Raw genomic sequence first — 17,087 nt, forward strand, 5'->3', positions numbered from 1 at the left:
TTATTGTGACCATAACTATAGTTTAATTATTTGATAAACTTGCGTAAAAGTTTGTAATTGTAATAGTTCATAGAATTTAAGCTGGCATGCGAAATTCCAACCTTTTTTTCATTGAAACTTCAGGGTCACATTTTGGTGGTGAATGTTCGATACATTGACATAATTATGACTCTTCTCTGAACTAATACTAAAATAAAAACAGGAGAGAAAAGCTTTTTATAGAAGCCTCTTAAGCTACATGCAGCCTCATAATTTATGTTCTAATCAAGGAACACTTATTTGAAAAGTTTGTTCGCTATACACAGTTTGTACAGCGATAATGGATATCTCATGGTCTGTCTAAGAATTCTGTCCAATTAATCAGTGTAATTCGATTACATTTATGGTACTTTGGTCATATTTTGAGTGATCTCAAAAGTTCAAGTTTGCCTCTTCCCACTCCCTTTCAGGCAACAAATCAAACTAGACTTTAATTGATGATTTTAATACATGAATGTAAAGTGTGTACTGCATGAATTACTTCAAAAATGTCTGTTAATGGTGATGAGCATTTACACTGTCAAGAAGATGGCATCAGTCTCAATTATTATTAATTCCCTTTATTTTCCAAATTATGTATTATTGTACCTGTGAAATGGGTTTGATATATCTGTGTTTTGCATTTAGTATTCCATTTTTTTAATGCTTTAAATAAATCAGATCTTTCAACATGTAATCAGACATGTTGAAAGATCTTGCCACACACATTCACACACACTGATGGTGGCTCCGCTGCTGAACACTGGTCCCACCAGAGGCAAGGTGGGGTTTAGTGTCTTGTCCAAGGACACTTCGACACGTGGGCGGGCAAGGGAATCGAACCTGCAATATTCCAATCAGAAGTGGACTGCCATACCACTGCATCACGGCCGTCTCCGTTAAAGGGGTTTAATTTGATCAATCCGATTTGTTTATTGATTTTTTTTTTTTTTATCTTTGTGTTGTATCTGTTCCGTGTAAGAAATTGTTAGACTTGCAATAAAATTTTTTGCTTTTAAGAATCTAACTTCAAAACATAATTATTTTGGGAGAAAATGCTATGGATCTTGAAAGCACTATATTAGACCTAAAAACTCTCACGGTATCTATCCTAAATTTGTCATAGCGATGTTCCTTTGTGCAGTGACAGAAACCTGACCTTGTTTGTAATGCAGTGGTACCCTCTGGTGGAAATTTCTGATGGTTTTTCACGTCTTCTGATGTTTTACTTTATAATTGCTGTTGTGCAATGATTCATGCTGCAAATGTTGTACGTTTGGAGTACTAAGCCGGTAGTTGGAAAAAGAAAATACCTACATGGCTCTTGAAAACTGAAAAAGCCCAGCCCAGGGCCAGTTATTTGTTTGTCTTGTTAGTTCATGAGCCCTTTGGCCAGTAGAGGACGCTGCTCTCCCATCGATGCTGCAGCAGAGAGAAGCGCTGTTTCCATGCCAGGGTTAAAGGAGGGCTTCCAGTTTATGTCAGTGGAAACAATGTGTTTCACCACAACATAAAGAGCTAAAGCAGAGAAGAACCATGATTAAGTCTGCAAAAAAGGTTTTCATTTTGAGAAAGTTTTGGGATGCCTTCGTATGAAGACTTGTTACAAAAAAAGAGCACAAACTAATAAGAAAAACAATAGAAATAATCCATGTATCTTTTGTTCACTTCTGTGTTGTCTTTATTTAGTTTTGAAGAAGTTGTTAACTCTGTTCTCCTCCCTCTTCATTTCAGCAGATGGTCGGGGCAGGCCCTCAAAAGGATTGTGGGAGGTGTTCAGACGCCTCTCACGTTGTTGCCAGAGGGAGCTGAAGTAAAATGCTGCGCATGTTTAAATGGACTTCAATGCTGTAAAGAATAATCAGCAGATAAAATGACTGCCCTGTTTCACTAGACTACAAGTACAGAACGGGTCATTCTGAGAAGATGTTGATCTGACCGGGAGTACTACACCTTTGGCTGCAATAGGAATGGTTATTAAGTTTTATCCCAAAAAAACCCAAAATAGTCTTATCTACATATCTGTCAGTGACAAATAGAAGGCCAACAACGAATTATTGCATTTAGGGATGCAGTTCATTTTATTTTCCATATTTATTTTCCAAGATATCTGAGTGAAAGTGAACTTAAGTGGAATTTTTTTGTGGGGAAAACCTGCATGTCTCTTTTGCTTTCATTGTTTGTGATGATTAAAAATAGAATTTGCACATTTATTGAGGTTTTTAGGGCAGTTATTATTGCACTTTTGCACACAGTCAGCATTAGAAAAGACATTTGAGCACAAGCCCAAAAAAGGAAGAAAAAAACTTGGAAAAAGCTTTGTATCCCACTATTTTATAATGTTATCAAGTTTAAAAGAGGAAAATGTAAACAGAGAATTTGAAAGAGAATGCCACCATTTTCCTATAAACCTCTTTCTGTCACAGTTTAAAGGGTTTCCAGCTTTATTCAGGTGGAAGCAGCAATTCTAAAAAACAATCACACACATTTACATATTTTTCTCTACATGCATGTTCTGACAACAGTGGATCATTAGTCTAGATGTTAAACAGAAAGAAGTCTCTGATTTCTTTTATTATGTTGACTCCAGACAGCAAAGTTCCAACTGGAATTGAAACGTTTCTGCTCTTGTGAGTTAAAAAAAACAAAATAGTTTTTTTCTGAAATTATTGAAAAACCTGATTGGAAACTAAAGCCTGATCCCTGTCCAGTGTGTCCGAGTAAGAGTTTTGATGAAATGAGAGAGTAGAGCTCTGTAAAGACAGCCTGTGCCTGAATTAGAGCAGCTGAACCATCCCAACACCCTTCATGCGCCGCTGTGTGGTCACCAAGGTGGCATTTAGGAAGCAAGTTGAGTGGACTCAGCTTCCCTCTTCCAGACATCGACCAAATCCTACAGTAAGAGTAAGAGAGTCGGCCAAGACAGGACAAACTTAAAAAAGAACAGAAGGCCCACAGAAATAAAAAATCTCTGTGAAAAACGAGAGAATGAGGAAGAGGAGAGGCTGACGAAGATGTGAGGGAGGAGAAAAGGACAGAGAGACAACGTGGCAGGAGGTTTCCTCTGATATAGACATTGGATGGGATGATGGGAGTCTGGGTTCATCCTAGGATGAAGACCGGCTGAACGCTCTGCACAGCCTCTCATAAGTGTGTTATAACTAAACAGTTATTAACCATCAAACTGCTTTAACTGCTGTTTGCAGTTAATCCTTAAGAGCTATTTAGTTTTCACTATCTATGTGGTTCCAGATATGTAGCATTTCCCCCACAAACAAATCCAGAAATTACACACTGTGCCCTCTTGTCTGCATACAATCCCGTCCGTTTTTACATTTTTCTCTTTCCAAAAATCATTAATTTATCCCACAATCGTCTGGGTGTAAAGTGTTTTGCGAAAACAGCAAATCTTGTAAAAGGGAAAAATAGGGAATTCCATCTTTAACTTTTGTTCAAAGAATAAATCAAAAAGACACAAACCTAAAAGTTTACACAAAACTTTTTGGAGGACTTCTGAGCCAGGTTATAGAGGATTTCAACTCTTTTTGGTCAAAATTGCTCATTGAGAACCCCATCAACAAGGAGAAAACAGCACATGCTGTGAAAAACCAGGTAAACTGTAACATACAATGGAGTTTAAAGGTATTATTACAACCGCTTTACTGTCAAAGTTGAGCTCATACATGGAAACCTGGAAAACCATGGAACCATGGAAAAAAAGATAAGAACTAAAGAAACTAAAGAACTACTGAAGTTCCTATTTTTCCTTTAGTTTCCTCTTCTGCAGTAAAGATGTCACTCATCCTCCAAAAAGCATTATTAAAAATGTCATAATGTAGATGATTTTTTGTTTCCTTTTTCCCAAAACATGCTTTACACAAATGATGATGAAAAGCAACATTAACATTGTAACAGTTATTATTATTATTTACATTTATTGTAGCTCAAATAAACGGATATTCATGAATACCTTCATCTGTAACCCCTGTGCTATCCTAGGCACTTTAACGTTGGGAGTTGGGTCATCTAGACCCACTAGACAGTGCTCAGAACCTTTTTCCTTCAATGATTTGTGATCTTCACTGGTGTCCATGGATTACATGAAATCTTTCCACCTTTATCCACCTTTGTCATGGTAGGGAGAACACGTCAAAGTAAGGGTGGGGCCATCTAAGATAGCACATGCAAATTCATCGGTGATAAAATAGTTTAACTAGTAAAAAGTAATGGAGTAAAAAATTATGTCTGTGTTTTTCCACCAAAGTGTAAGAACTAAAGAATTAAACATGTTGTTGATGTTAAACATGTTGGGAGTCCAGGAAAATGACTCCAGTTTGGGTTCTAGTTGAGTATGAAAGCTGGACCGAGTGAGTGTGACGTCGGTTCCAACCAAATTAAGTCAATTAAGTTGCCATTTTTTTCGCGATATGGACGCCTCCATGTTGGAGCCGAATGTCATCCGTAAGCAATGAACGGTCCAAATCGGTCTGGGTCAAAGTTTCCATGGCAGCCATTCTGGCCAATCAGGAGTCAGCTTGTTGGAGCTACAAAACTACAAAAAATCTGTCAATCTGACAGACTGTCAGAATCAGACCCAGCAGGCACCAAAGACTATATCGAAGCATCTGATTGGTCAGTTTATAATTTGAATAATTTGCACCGAAGAAAAAAATATTAAAGAAAGGATTAAGATTAGCAGTGTGATTAGTGTGTGTGGACAGGCCCAGCTCCTTTGAGATTTGTACTACATCTGAACCTTACCGTAATGATAAACACCCAGCAGCTTGTTGCTCCAAGCTGCTTCATGGATTTACCCCCCCCCCATGATCACCCTCCTATTCCCCCCTCTCTAACATCCCTCTCTCTTCTCCCCTCCTTTTCTTTTCCGTCCGGTCCAACACAAAGATTTTTTAAATATGATTGAAATGAATAAAGTTTGGCCTCAATTACAAAAGGGGTTTATTCAGACATACCTCTGGTTTGTCAGAAGATTCATAACCCCTGTTGTTAAAGTAAAATATGTCCAACACAAGAAGCCTTCAGTTCTTATCTGTCTGCCCAGCTGTTGGACAGGACAAGGAAAAAAAAAGAAAAAAGGAATTAAGATTAGTAAGAACATGTTAATAAATATTTAATATCAAGATGGATAATTCTGACAAATAGAGTGACAGAGCAATAGCTGTTTATTTCTCTCTAGACTTCTATAGGATTTTCGTTTCTTGGAGTGGGTACTTCCTGTTTGGAATGCAATGGAGGAGGGGTTACTCAGTCCAGTTTCATATACAGTGAGTGGTTCTATTCCCCAGACAGTACTTTTCAAGAATCTCAAAAATGTCTGTTTTCTGATTGTCTGCATTTAACATTGTTTTCATTCATGTATTTCCAAAGGGAAAAATGTGATGCAAACTCAATTGTGAGTGTTATTTCCATCTATAGGACAGGTTTGAGTTGCATGATAATCTTTTGTTTTCTTGTTAGCCACTTTCTTCCTCTGCTTTAAGTCTGGCAGACAGAAATGCATTAGCCTGAAGACAGCTGCAGAACCAATCAGATTTCAGACGCAAACGACTCAGGAAGCTGCAGATAGAGACAAGTTAGGAGGGACGGGGATTGTCTGTTGGGGCATGGGGGACGGGTGGGAATGAAGGAGAGGTCTGGACGAGGAAGGAGGAGTGACTGTAAATGCAGGTTTCACCCTCTCCTCCTCATTTCCACACCCTCCAGTGAAAGTAATGTGGCTTATAAGAAAAGCAATCCACCAGTTTTATCACTCCGTCTTCACCGCTGTCTCTATCCTCTGTCTGCAGGTGTGCTCCCCCAAAAGGTGTCATCTAGTGACCCTTTGCACCAGTACCCATGAGTCCGTTCCTCCAAGAGGGAATCAGTGGTGATGCATAAAACTGCAGGAATCGTACACAAACGCTGGTCACAATGCCGACGACCTGCTGCTGCTGACACAGCTCAGCAGAGGAGCAAAGAAATGGGGAAAAATAGGAGCGGGGGGAAGGGAAAACTTTGGACCTGTGTCTGTGGAAAATGAATCATGGGGGCCGGCACAGAGGGAGACCCAGAAGAGAAACACATCTGGTTAGGAAGAAGAAAAAAAGAGAAGAATAGGACTGAGAATGCACCCACGAATTTCAGGAGGAAGAAGAATGTTATGATCTGTTTGAAACAAATCTGTTCAACAAACTGAAGGCTTTGGAAGAAAAGAACAGAAAGAAGGAAGCAGGTTTACAAAATGAGGTGGGCTGAAAAAGAGAAAATGAAGCCTCTGAATTGGGTTTTTTGAGGGTAATGCCATGTTATTCCGAAGCAGACGCCCCTCCCTAAACGTTAACAGCCCTCCATCATAGGCAGACGAAGGCAGAGGAAGACTCAGGCTGAGAGAGCTTGTCATTATCATTTTTTTCTCTCTCCTTATTTTTATGTAGATCAGAGATGAAGACTTGAGCAGCAGAAAGCTTGGAGCTTTGCTCAGCCACGTCATCAACGCGGAGAAGGACCTCTGCATCCCATTGTCGAACTTAAAGGGTCATGGGGATCATTTCACAAATCCCGCTCAGTATTTTTAGCTTTTAATTCAGTTTTCTGCCAAAAAAAAATCAGAACTTTTTTAACTGAGTTTTCTTTTTAGTAAGAAAATCCATCACTTTATGTATACACAGCTTTCAATAGATTACTGCTGATTTTTTAAAAGTTTAATTGAAGGTTTACTTAAAAAAAAACGATCCACAGAAAAGAACACTGACGGACAATGGGAAAGACATTTTTTCTTTCTTTCCAGTGTCATTACTGTCATAGAGGGAGGGGCCACTTACGTGGATGTGGACCGATGAGAGGAGGAGGAGGAGGAGAGGAGAAGATGATAACCAAATCTGAGAGGCGTTGGGCAGCCAGATTAAGGACTGAATACCCAAACCCTAAATAGAAATAAATCCTAGATAAAAAAAAAAACATTTAAAGTCTTACTCTGATCATCTTGTGATCTGTTGTAAAATCGTTCCCAGTGGTCTTTTAATTGTGATTAATTTGACCGAAATATCTAAAAACTTTTTCGTGGACATAGTTTCTGCAGACCGACAGTAGTTCATCAGCAATTCACCTCTGATTTGTGGGCGGGGACTGTTGGCGTGGATTCAGCTAGTAACCATGACTTCCTGTCATCCCTTTGTTTACATGCTCTCCCACTAGCTTACAACCCCTCTCAAGCCCAACCTACCATTACTGGTGCAACAAAAATGATGATCAATATTGGAGCTCTCCAGCCGTACAGTTTAAAGCCAGATTCCAGCTCAGACGAGGAAAACAAAGATGTCCACGGATCTATTTGTCTGCAAGTGAATGCATCAGAATGGAGCAGAGCAGGGAGCTTATGGCTCACCAGCTGTAGTACCTACTGTACGTCACTGATACACGCCTTTCAAAATGCATTCTTTTATTTACTCCTGATTAACGATTTGATTAAAGCAATACTCAGAAACATAATTTTATTATTAATTTTCATTATGTATGTCCCTCCATCATATGAAATAGACATGTCAAAAATATCATGTAACATGCATGGGGGCATGTGTCATGCCTGGGCGGCAGTTTAGCTCAGGCGGTGGAGCAGGTTGTGAAACAACCGAAGGGTTGGCAGATTGATCCCCACTCTCCCCAGCTACCCCCACCCCCCGAGCGCAGCCAGCCTGCAGCCCACTGCTCCCCCCAGGGGATGGGTCAAAATGCAGAGAAAAATTTCCCCTTTGTGGGATAAATAAAGTATTGCTTATTATTATTTAAATTTAACAAAAAATGTAAGATTTTTGTCAAAAACCTTTTTGCAAACCCAAAGTGAAGCTCCTCTGTGAACTCTACATTTTTAATTTCACAATATTAAATATAATGAAGACTATACAGTGGAGCAGTGGTTAGTGCTCTCACCTTACAATGGGAAGGCTCTGGTTTAAATCCTTTCTGTGTAGAGTTTTTATGTTCTTTTCGTCCACGTGTGACTTTTCTCTTGGTACTTTTGGTTTTCTCCTATAGTCCAAAAACATGCCTCATGGGTTATTTAGTGACTCTACATTGTCTCTAAGTGCGTATGTGAGTGTGGAAGCCCTGCAACAGGATGTATTCTGCTTTCACCCCAGAGTTGCTGGGATATGCTCCAGCAACCCCACAACCCTGAAAAGGATTCAGCAGGTTCAAAAGATTTTAGTGGATGGACATGACAATAAAGGCATTCCATTTTATTCTGTTTAAAAGCAAAAATATAACCACATTTTAGATAGAAGTGCTAAAAAGTACCATGTAGTACATATTGCTTACGTTAATGTCATTATGGTGGTTCAACTTCTATATTTTAGGTATCTTATGAAAACATTGTGAGTATTCTTTACTTCCTTGTAGCACAGAATCCACTTAGTGAAAACATGTACCACATGAAAAATGACAGTTATTTGCAAGAATCTGCTGCATTGTGGCCATATATGTGTGTGTTTCAGTGTGTGTATGTAGTCTGTGTGTGTGTGTTAACACAACAGAGCTCAGGGGAGCTGTTGGAGGAAACGCCACTGTTTCCTGCTCAGTTTGGTCATCCTGTCCCACTCAGGCTAAGAAAACACAAGGACCTGGCCACAGAGGTGGAAGACATGTTCACACATCTTTCATCCTCTCTTTAATCCTGCCGTACATTAAAATAAACCAACGCTGCTCTGCTGTATTCTGTGAAGGACTTGTTTCCAATAGAAGACTAGCCTATTGAATGGTTGAAGTGGTGGAAAGGTGGAAATTTTTAATTGCTACACGATTTTGAGTTTAAAAAAAATCATTTCCTGCCATCAATAATCAATATATCAGTAAATAACAGTGGAGCAATGCAAAGTTAAAATATGTAAACAAGGCAATAAATACTGAATTTATAATCCAAGTCTCAATCTTTGCTTTTTGGAGGGGTTTGCTTCATGCATAAAAAACTAGACTGATGTTTTTATTTTATGTTTTCCATAATATTGAAATTAATAAAAAAAAGAAGAAGAATAATTGGCAAATAGGGAAATAAAAGGGTGTGTATGTTTTGGTGTGAAAGGGAGAAAGAAAAACAAGCCTGTGCACGTCCGGTTTTCCTGAGTAAACCCTGGAATGACAGAGGTATTTGGACCACATGGGATCACCCAGAACTTTTACCTCATTGTCATCAAAGTGATGCTAAATGGCTGCAGAAGTCACAACTTGTTAGACTTCAAAAAAATTATGATGACACACAAATATTAAGTACTTTCATGAACAAAAAGAAAAAAAATGTTAAATACTAAATCCCCAACAAATTTGGAATTAGCTTTAATTCCAACATAAAAATCTCTCCAAAAGTTATGAGGCAACAGAGACACATTTTTTGCCTTTTTTTTAATCAACAAAGCAAATGTTGGTGTTCCTTAAAACAAAATTTTACTTTTGACAAGACAAATGAATGAAAACATCAAAATCTATTTATATTTATAATGGTTCATTCTTTGGAGTTTTACAATAGATAGCAGTCCAGCATCCTGGACACTGCCTTTTTAGCCTCCTCCCGTCAGGGCGACGCTTTAGGACACTGCGAACCAAAACCACTCGCCACAAAGACAGCTTCTTCCCCCGAGCTGTCACTCTTATGAACACCTGACTCCAGACTACTCAAGGACACTGTACAATCACATAAACTGTCCAACTGGAATTACTGCTGCTGCATTTTTCATTTTTTATCTTTTTGTCTTGTTATTTCAATCTATTTCCTTATTCAGTTATGTTTATTTATTCATACAGCTACCTTACACTTACCTTCTTTTATAATATTTATCCCTTTATTATTTATCCTTCTACCTTGCTAGTTTGCACGAGAGCACAAGTAACCGAAGTCAAATTCCCTGTACATGCGCTGTACTTGGCAAATAAAGTGATTCTGATTCTGATTCTGAACACTAGATTTACAAAAATATTTCAAATTTGATGAAACAATAATTTATTTGCCTACATTATAAAAACAATAAGCTGGGTGAATCCTGTTTACTGCTGTATATTTTGTTAAACTTACTCCACAAAAAAGGATTTAAAGCCTCATTTTGGCCTCATTGTTGCATGTCTAACTGTTTTTGTCTCAATAAAGTTTTAGATATGAATGTTTGAACCAACAATAAAGTGCAAAATGCTTCTGAAAACTTGTAATTAGAAGCAGCAATTGCTTGGATTTTGCTCATGGTGGCTGTATTCCATACAAAAACAAAACCTTTTCCATGTAATGAAGGGATCAAAGCATCAAAACAAAATTCATGGCATAAAAAATTTCAAATCCAATTTGAATGCTTTGAAATCCGCTGCTATTACATTTCACTCAAGGATAAGCTTACCTTTACTTTCATTTGTTTCAGTTGTCCCATCCATCCATCCATCCATCCATCCATCCATCCATCCATCCATCCATCCATCCATCCATCCATCCATCCATCCATCCATCTTCAGTATTTGCTTTATCCCTATTCAGGGTCAACAATCTGCTGGAGCCAACCTATCTACGGCTGGTCGAAGGGGGGCACAACCTGAACAGGTCTTTGTTACACATGAAAAAAAACAAAAATGTAATAAGCCTTTTTTAGTTAGAATAATAACATTTGACTAATTTTTGTTTCTAAATTCTTAAACTTCAAACATTGTTGTATTTTATTAGAATATGTAATAACACCAGCTTCTCCAAATTTGGATGACTTTTTATTTGTTTTACCAACTAAAAAAGAAAATAGTGGTAATTTTTAATAGACGTTTCCAATCCCTTTTAACATTTGTCAGGAAAGTTGGTCCTGGTGGACCAAATGGAAGGAGTCTGGGAGCAGGGAAGGGAAAACTTAAACCTGTTTCATTAACACGCTTTAACTTAACTTTAACCTATAGAAAAAGAGAGAGAACTTGACACTGAACACTACGATTTAGGAAGAGGACAACAACCTAAGCTGAAACATGATTGGTTGGTTGTCAGATATACGTCTATATGTCTTTACTTTTTTCAGAAGTTTCAATCAGATTTTGTCTCCTAATCAGACAAACAGGTAAATTGTCTTTTGAATGTGTGATTAAAAAACATGAAAGGAAAGTTAAAAAGGAAGGTCCAAAACGGAATGAAGAAGTGGAAGGGTCTAAAAGACAGAGATAAAAACTGAGGCAGAAAAGTCAAGAAGCAGGCAGCAACCAGATGCAGTTCTTTCATAGTGGACGTCAGCCAGCAGGCATGCACTCATGCCTCAGCTATGTCATGGCTGCCTGCTCCAGCCTTAAACCTCCTCCTCTTCCCCTACTACCCCCTTTTTCACTTCAGACCTCCCTCTTTCTCTTCGTGTCTCCCTCTCCACGTCTGGTCCATGTCCTCGTCTGTGATTCTATCATTTGAGTCTCGCTGTCGCCTGCAGATGATGATTCTGTTTGCTCCCGGTGATGCAAAACACACTTTGATTTGAAAGTGTTGCTCTGTGATTGTGTCTGTCTGGGCGAGCAGACCCACAAACCCATGATGGTGATTTTCCATTAAAGTTGGAAGCGTGGGGGAGGCGGGACAAAAGGCGCTGGAAAAAAAACATCTGTGATTCCCAAATGGAATTTCTTCCATCATCCGCCAGACCTCTGAATGTAACCAGCGGAGAAGATCCTGCTACGTCTGGTTTTCAACATCCCAACAACATAACCCCACTCTGATATCCAAATTAAGAAGATGTCCCAAAACCACAACTACACGAGCTACTGTTAAAGCCATCTATATGTTCATTGCACTTGATGGCTGACAGGAAGCAGCAAAAAAAAAAAAAACATTTTAATGATATTTTCAAATTAAAACCCATTGTTTTAGGACAAAAGACTTCAGATGACGTTGAAATGAAATGGTGGACAAAGAAAAGTGGCAATAATATAATAAATCCGACAATCTATTCTCACACCACGTGATGATGTCATCAGGTCAGCGTTTAGCTCAACAGGGGGGCAGACTTTTCTAATGAGTGTAATGTGGGAAAGACAACCCCCCCCATTGAAGGCCTGTTGCAGGGCTCCTTTAAGATGCAATGAGTTCCAGATGCTGGTAAAAGCTTTTTATTGCTGGCGATACAGCAACACACTTTTTGCTGCCTTCGCGTGTTGACTCACACAACCGAACAGAAGTTAGCATGTTTGACCCAGGAAATCAGACATTCTGATGACAGAAAGTCCTCTGCAAACCGATGAACGGTCAAACATTTGGGATGTTCAGTATACTTTTAGTTATTTTAGCTTTTCTGGGATCAGGAGAATCCTGCTTCTGCTCAGATTTTGGCTTGTTTGTTTACTTTTGAGCTCCCTAAAAATGAATTTAAATCCCTACAAAAAACAAATATCTTATGGAGATTTAAGAACTCGTTTTGAGATACTCAGAACCACAGCTATACTATGTAGTGGTGGTTTAAACTTGAAGCTAATGACATTTGTACTAAACAAAATGTTTTATTAAATTTTAAGGACGGCAGTAGGCTGCTTGCAGGACTGGCGCATGGGAAACGTTTCCCAGGGGGCGCTACGACCCACCTAGGTAGCCACAAGGGGGCCGAAGTCTGGGTCCCCCTGTGCTGGTCCCCAGCCTGGATAAAACACAGGGCAGTGTCAGGAAGGGATAAAAGTGAAAGCAGATCCATCGTGGCGACCCATGACGGGATATGCCAAAAGGTGAACATTATTTCATTTTTGTTAGCATTATGTAATGTTCTTAAGATATTTTTTTTGGAACTTTGACCGTTTTTTTTAGTGTAAATCATCAGTATTACATTTATGAATGCAGTCTGCTATATTAGCATTAAGCACAGTTTTTACTTGAGAAATGTCATTTAAGGTTTAGCTTTTAATTTGGCAAACTTTGACATTCACATAAGGTTGTTATCCAGTTTTTGCTGTGTCCTTCTGTTTTAGCCAATTTAACTTTTAGACTCCTAACTTCAGGCCATAGCCACATGCCCCCGTATGGATGGGAGTTGACTTGTAGGGGTTCTGTGGGTTTATGGGTTGGCTGGGCCCGTAGAGGTTTGCAGAGAGGAGCTGCTGCATCTTAAGAAGAGGCAGGTGTGTTCTGCAGTTCCCTTGAGGCTTAAGACCTCAAGGGAACTGCATGAAAATGGAACGTACCATTGCTCCGCGCATGGTAAGTATATATTTGTATGGATAATATAAGTTACACACAAGTATGACGTACGGGTGATGCTGTCGTATGGAGTTCTTACATCACATTCCAGTAGTCGTTATTATGCTGCCCGTACTGCAGCAATGTCAGGTTCCGGGCTTTGAGGGCGGGCATTGCACAGGTTTTTCAGGAATCCTGCCTCATCTGCTGCTGATTACCTGGATCAGGTGTTTTTTCCAATGAAAAGCTATAATGGGAGATTAGTTGGAAAACATGTGGGACACCGGCCCTCGAGGCCTGGAGTTTAACAGCTGTGGCAGACTAGCGCCTTACTGCCCACAGGACGCCCTTATGGATGTGCACACAAACTGATTCAATTCAATTCAATTTTATTTATATAGTATAATATAACAACAATAGTCGTCTCAAGGCCTGTTCACACCGGGACGAATTTCGCCGGCGATTTTCGCCGACGTTTAACGCCTCGTGACTAAACAAAGGGCACCAATGTGTGTGCACACCGAGGCGAAAAAACGCCAAGCGCCAAAGCGTCAAAAAAAAAAACGCCTCGGGTTCGTTTTTTTTTTTCGACGCGTCGCGTCGAAATCTATTCGACCAATGAGAATGGCGCTTTTGCACACGTGTCTGGAGCTTCTGAAGTTACAGTAAAACACAACTTGGGGGCGCTCAAACACAAAACTGCCTTGCTGAGCACACATACCAGCGAAGAAGTTAGACGCCAAGTAGCGTCTACACTGCCGCGAAGCAATAATGACGGACATTCTTAAATATCCCCGGACCAAGTACCAGTTGGAGCTACTGATGCTTGAAATATTCATGTTTTCTTTGTATTATTCTGACAAGCGCGTAAATACTTGCTCTCTTCTTCTGAGTGAAAAGCGACTTTAAGAATCGTAAAGTTGCGCAGCGCCACCTTGTGTACAGGAGTATTTCTGTTTACATTAAGCGCCATCTAATATCAGGGAAGGAAATTGCATCTTCGCTCGGCTCATTGTCAGCGAAAATCGCCTGGGTGTGAACACAAAAGACGTGGCGAAAAACGCTGGCGAATAACGCCTGGCGAATATTCGTCCCGGCGTGTACGGGCCTTCAGTGGGCTTCACACCGGTAATTGTATAAGAACATGAAATCATGAAGAACATAGAGTCATAGAATTTAATAGGTAATGGCTAAACTAAACTAAACAGACTAAGCTGAATTTGGCATTTCTGCCCTTAGACCTTGCTTCTCGGTAAGGAAAAGCTCCTAAAAAACGGGCTCCGTATTCAAACAACAGTTATTCCCATGACCCGCCGGGCAGCGTCCGGGAAACCAAAGTCTTTGGGTTCCGGGGGGAGTATGGTTGCAAAGCTGAAACTTAAAGGAATTGATGGAAGGGCACCACCATGAATGGAGCCTGCGGCTTAATTTGACTCAACACTCTGATTGTCAGGTTTGCTCATTCCTCACAGTCAGGTTACACACTTATCACTTAAATAGCACTAAAAGGTAGTGAAAAGACGTAAAACCCATACGACACGCTTGAATCTCACTTTCTTAACCATTATTTAGCATTATATGTTAACCCTTGAGCTATCCTAGGTACTTTAACATTGGGAGTTGGGTCATTTAGACCCACAAGACAGTGCCCTGAACCTTTTTTCTTCAATGATGTGTGATCTTCACTGGTGTCCATGGATTACATGAAATCTTTCCACCTTTATCCACCTTTGTCATGGTAGGGAGAACACGTCACTGTAAGGGTGGGGTCATCTAAGATAGCACAAGGGTTAAATGTTCGCTTCGACTCGTTGACCTGTGCGAAAAAAATGTCTCTGAACATTTTCGCTTCACAGGCTCACTGACTGATCTACAACCTTGAGATTTGGGTCTTCTTTATGCCCTATAAAGCTTTGGCCATTTTCACCCACAGATAGCCCATATCCACCCGTAAGGGCAGTTGTGACGTAGGCTTTATCTGTCAACATCATCTATGAGGAAATGCAATGATTTTTTTACTATTATTTCCTGGTATTTATCTTGTTTTTAAAAAATCTGATAAACTAAGAGGAAACTTGCTGTTTTACAGCTGTGCAAGGAGCTGAACTCCTGAGCAGAGCAATCATAACAAACACAAATCCTCCTGATAAAAAGTCACATCTTCCTTCATTGAATTGTCTAAGCTTCCGGTACTTCTACTTACTACAGATAGAGCAAATTTGCCACTTGGAGGAAAATTATCTAAATAAATGCCATCTTTTGTCGTTTGCATCGTTTGTTGAGTCTTTCTCTTCTTCTCATGAGCTGCTCCGCTCAGGAGTTTGCAAAAACCACAAGACACCGAGAAGCCCTGTCGTCTGCGAGAGCTGTAATAAACATACTTGGTTAGTCGCTGACTTCCACACAAACTTCCTGCATGTGCTCAGGGTGTCAGCAGGAGCCTAATGGGGCTTACCTCCATAACGACACATGCTACTCAATTAGTGCACTTAATACTCTTAATGAAGTACATTTATTAGTCCAAACCCACTATAACAACACAGGCTTGCAAATATTACACTGAGGCACTAAGCTAAATCTATTTATGGCAATGTATGCGCTGTAACTCCTGTCTCGATAGTTTCCTAATGACTTGACCTGGTCTTTCTGCACTAAAACAAGAGGAGAAAGCAGAAGGTCATTCTGGGATTATTTTGCTAACTTTCATCGTAATTGCATAATATTTGCATAATGAATGAAGATTAAATGTAGAGATGAAAAATTGCTTTTAATTGTAAAGTGCTTTTACTTACTCTTTGACTCTTTGAACCTCGCTTTAAGGAAGGTTTTATAAATTCATTTCAAGTTCATAATATAGAGCTTCTAAGTTCATTTACTGGGCACGCTAGTGCTCCCACCCTTGAATTTTCCTGTTTTTTTTCTGCAGTTCTGAAGTGTTTTCTCTGGACAGCAAGCCCTAACATTTGGATCCAGACAGGCTGTGCAGCAGAGAGGAAAAAAGACGAGAAGATGATAGAGGAAAAGAGAAACACAGGAGGAGGAGGAGGAGGAAGAGGAGGAGAGATAATGTTGTGGAGCTCAAAAAACTAGAATATAATCTGGAAGGAAAGGTTTTTACATAGAAAACAAAATATGTATAGTAAAATTCTGTCAGTGGACTTAGCGATTGCAAAATAATGAAATTGTTACTGGAACACAACTTGCTCTTCTAAATCATGAGCTAAAACATGTTTACTTAAATAAAAAAATACTGACTCTATGATGTTTGTTTATAGTGTTTTATGCACAGCATCCTCATGTTTGCCTTTCTATAGTAAATGTGCTTAAGACCAACTATTATTGTCTTTTTCCAACCATTTATCAACAATAATATTCCAAATTTTCTCCAAATGAACTTTTCTATGTTTATCTTTCCCTTCTACCAATATAACATCATCCTGTGAAGAATGCTTTACTATTTTCTTCAGTTTAACTGAAAGTTGGTATCTTCACATGTTTGTTAACCATCTCTCTGCAGTTTAATAACGGTTTTTTGCAGTTTGTCAATAGATTTGATTTGTGTTGTTGGCTTTGACAACATTGTAACACCAGAATTTTAACAAATAAATGCCAAATATTTTTTGTTTTGTTTTTTACATAATTTGATATTTTGCTGATATGAAACTGGAAAACTTCTTCGTTTTGTGTATAAACAGTTTGGATCCTATTATCATCTGGAAAATCCTTTAGTAGAAGTGTAGAGCTGTTGATACATTTCTTGTCATTGTATTGGGCCCATATCATGCTTTTCTTAAGTCTTTTATAGTAAATGTATATGATTATATATTACCTTAGGCTCACAAAAGAACAAATGTTTTATTAAATATAAGTAATTTTCTGGAATTTTTTTCCAACCTTCCTGGAAGGGGCTGTTCTTTACTTA

This window comes from Oryzias latipes, chromosome 11, assembly GCF_002234675.1.
Source record: "Oryzias latipes chromosome 11, ASM223467v1".
In the NCBI taxonomy this organism is placed as follows: Eukaryota; Metazoa; Chordata; class Actinopteri; order Beloniformes; family Adrianichthyidae; genus Oryzias; species Oryzias latipes.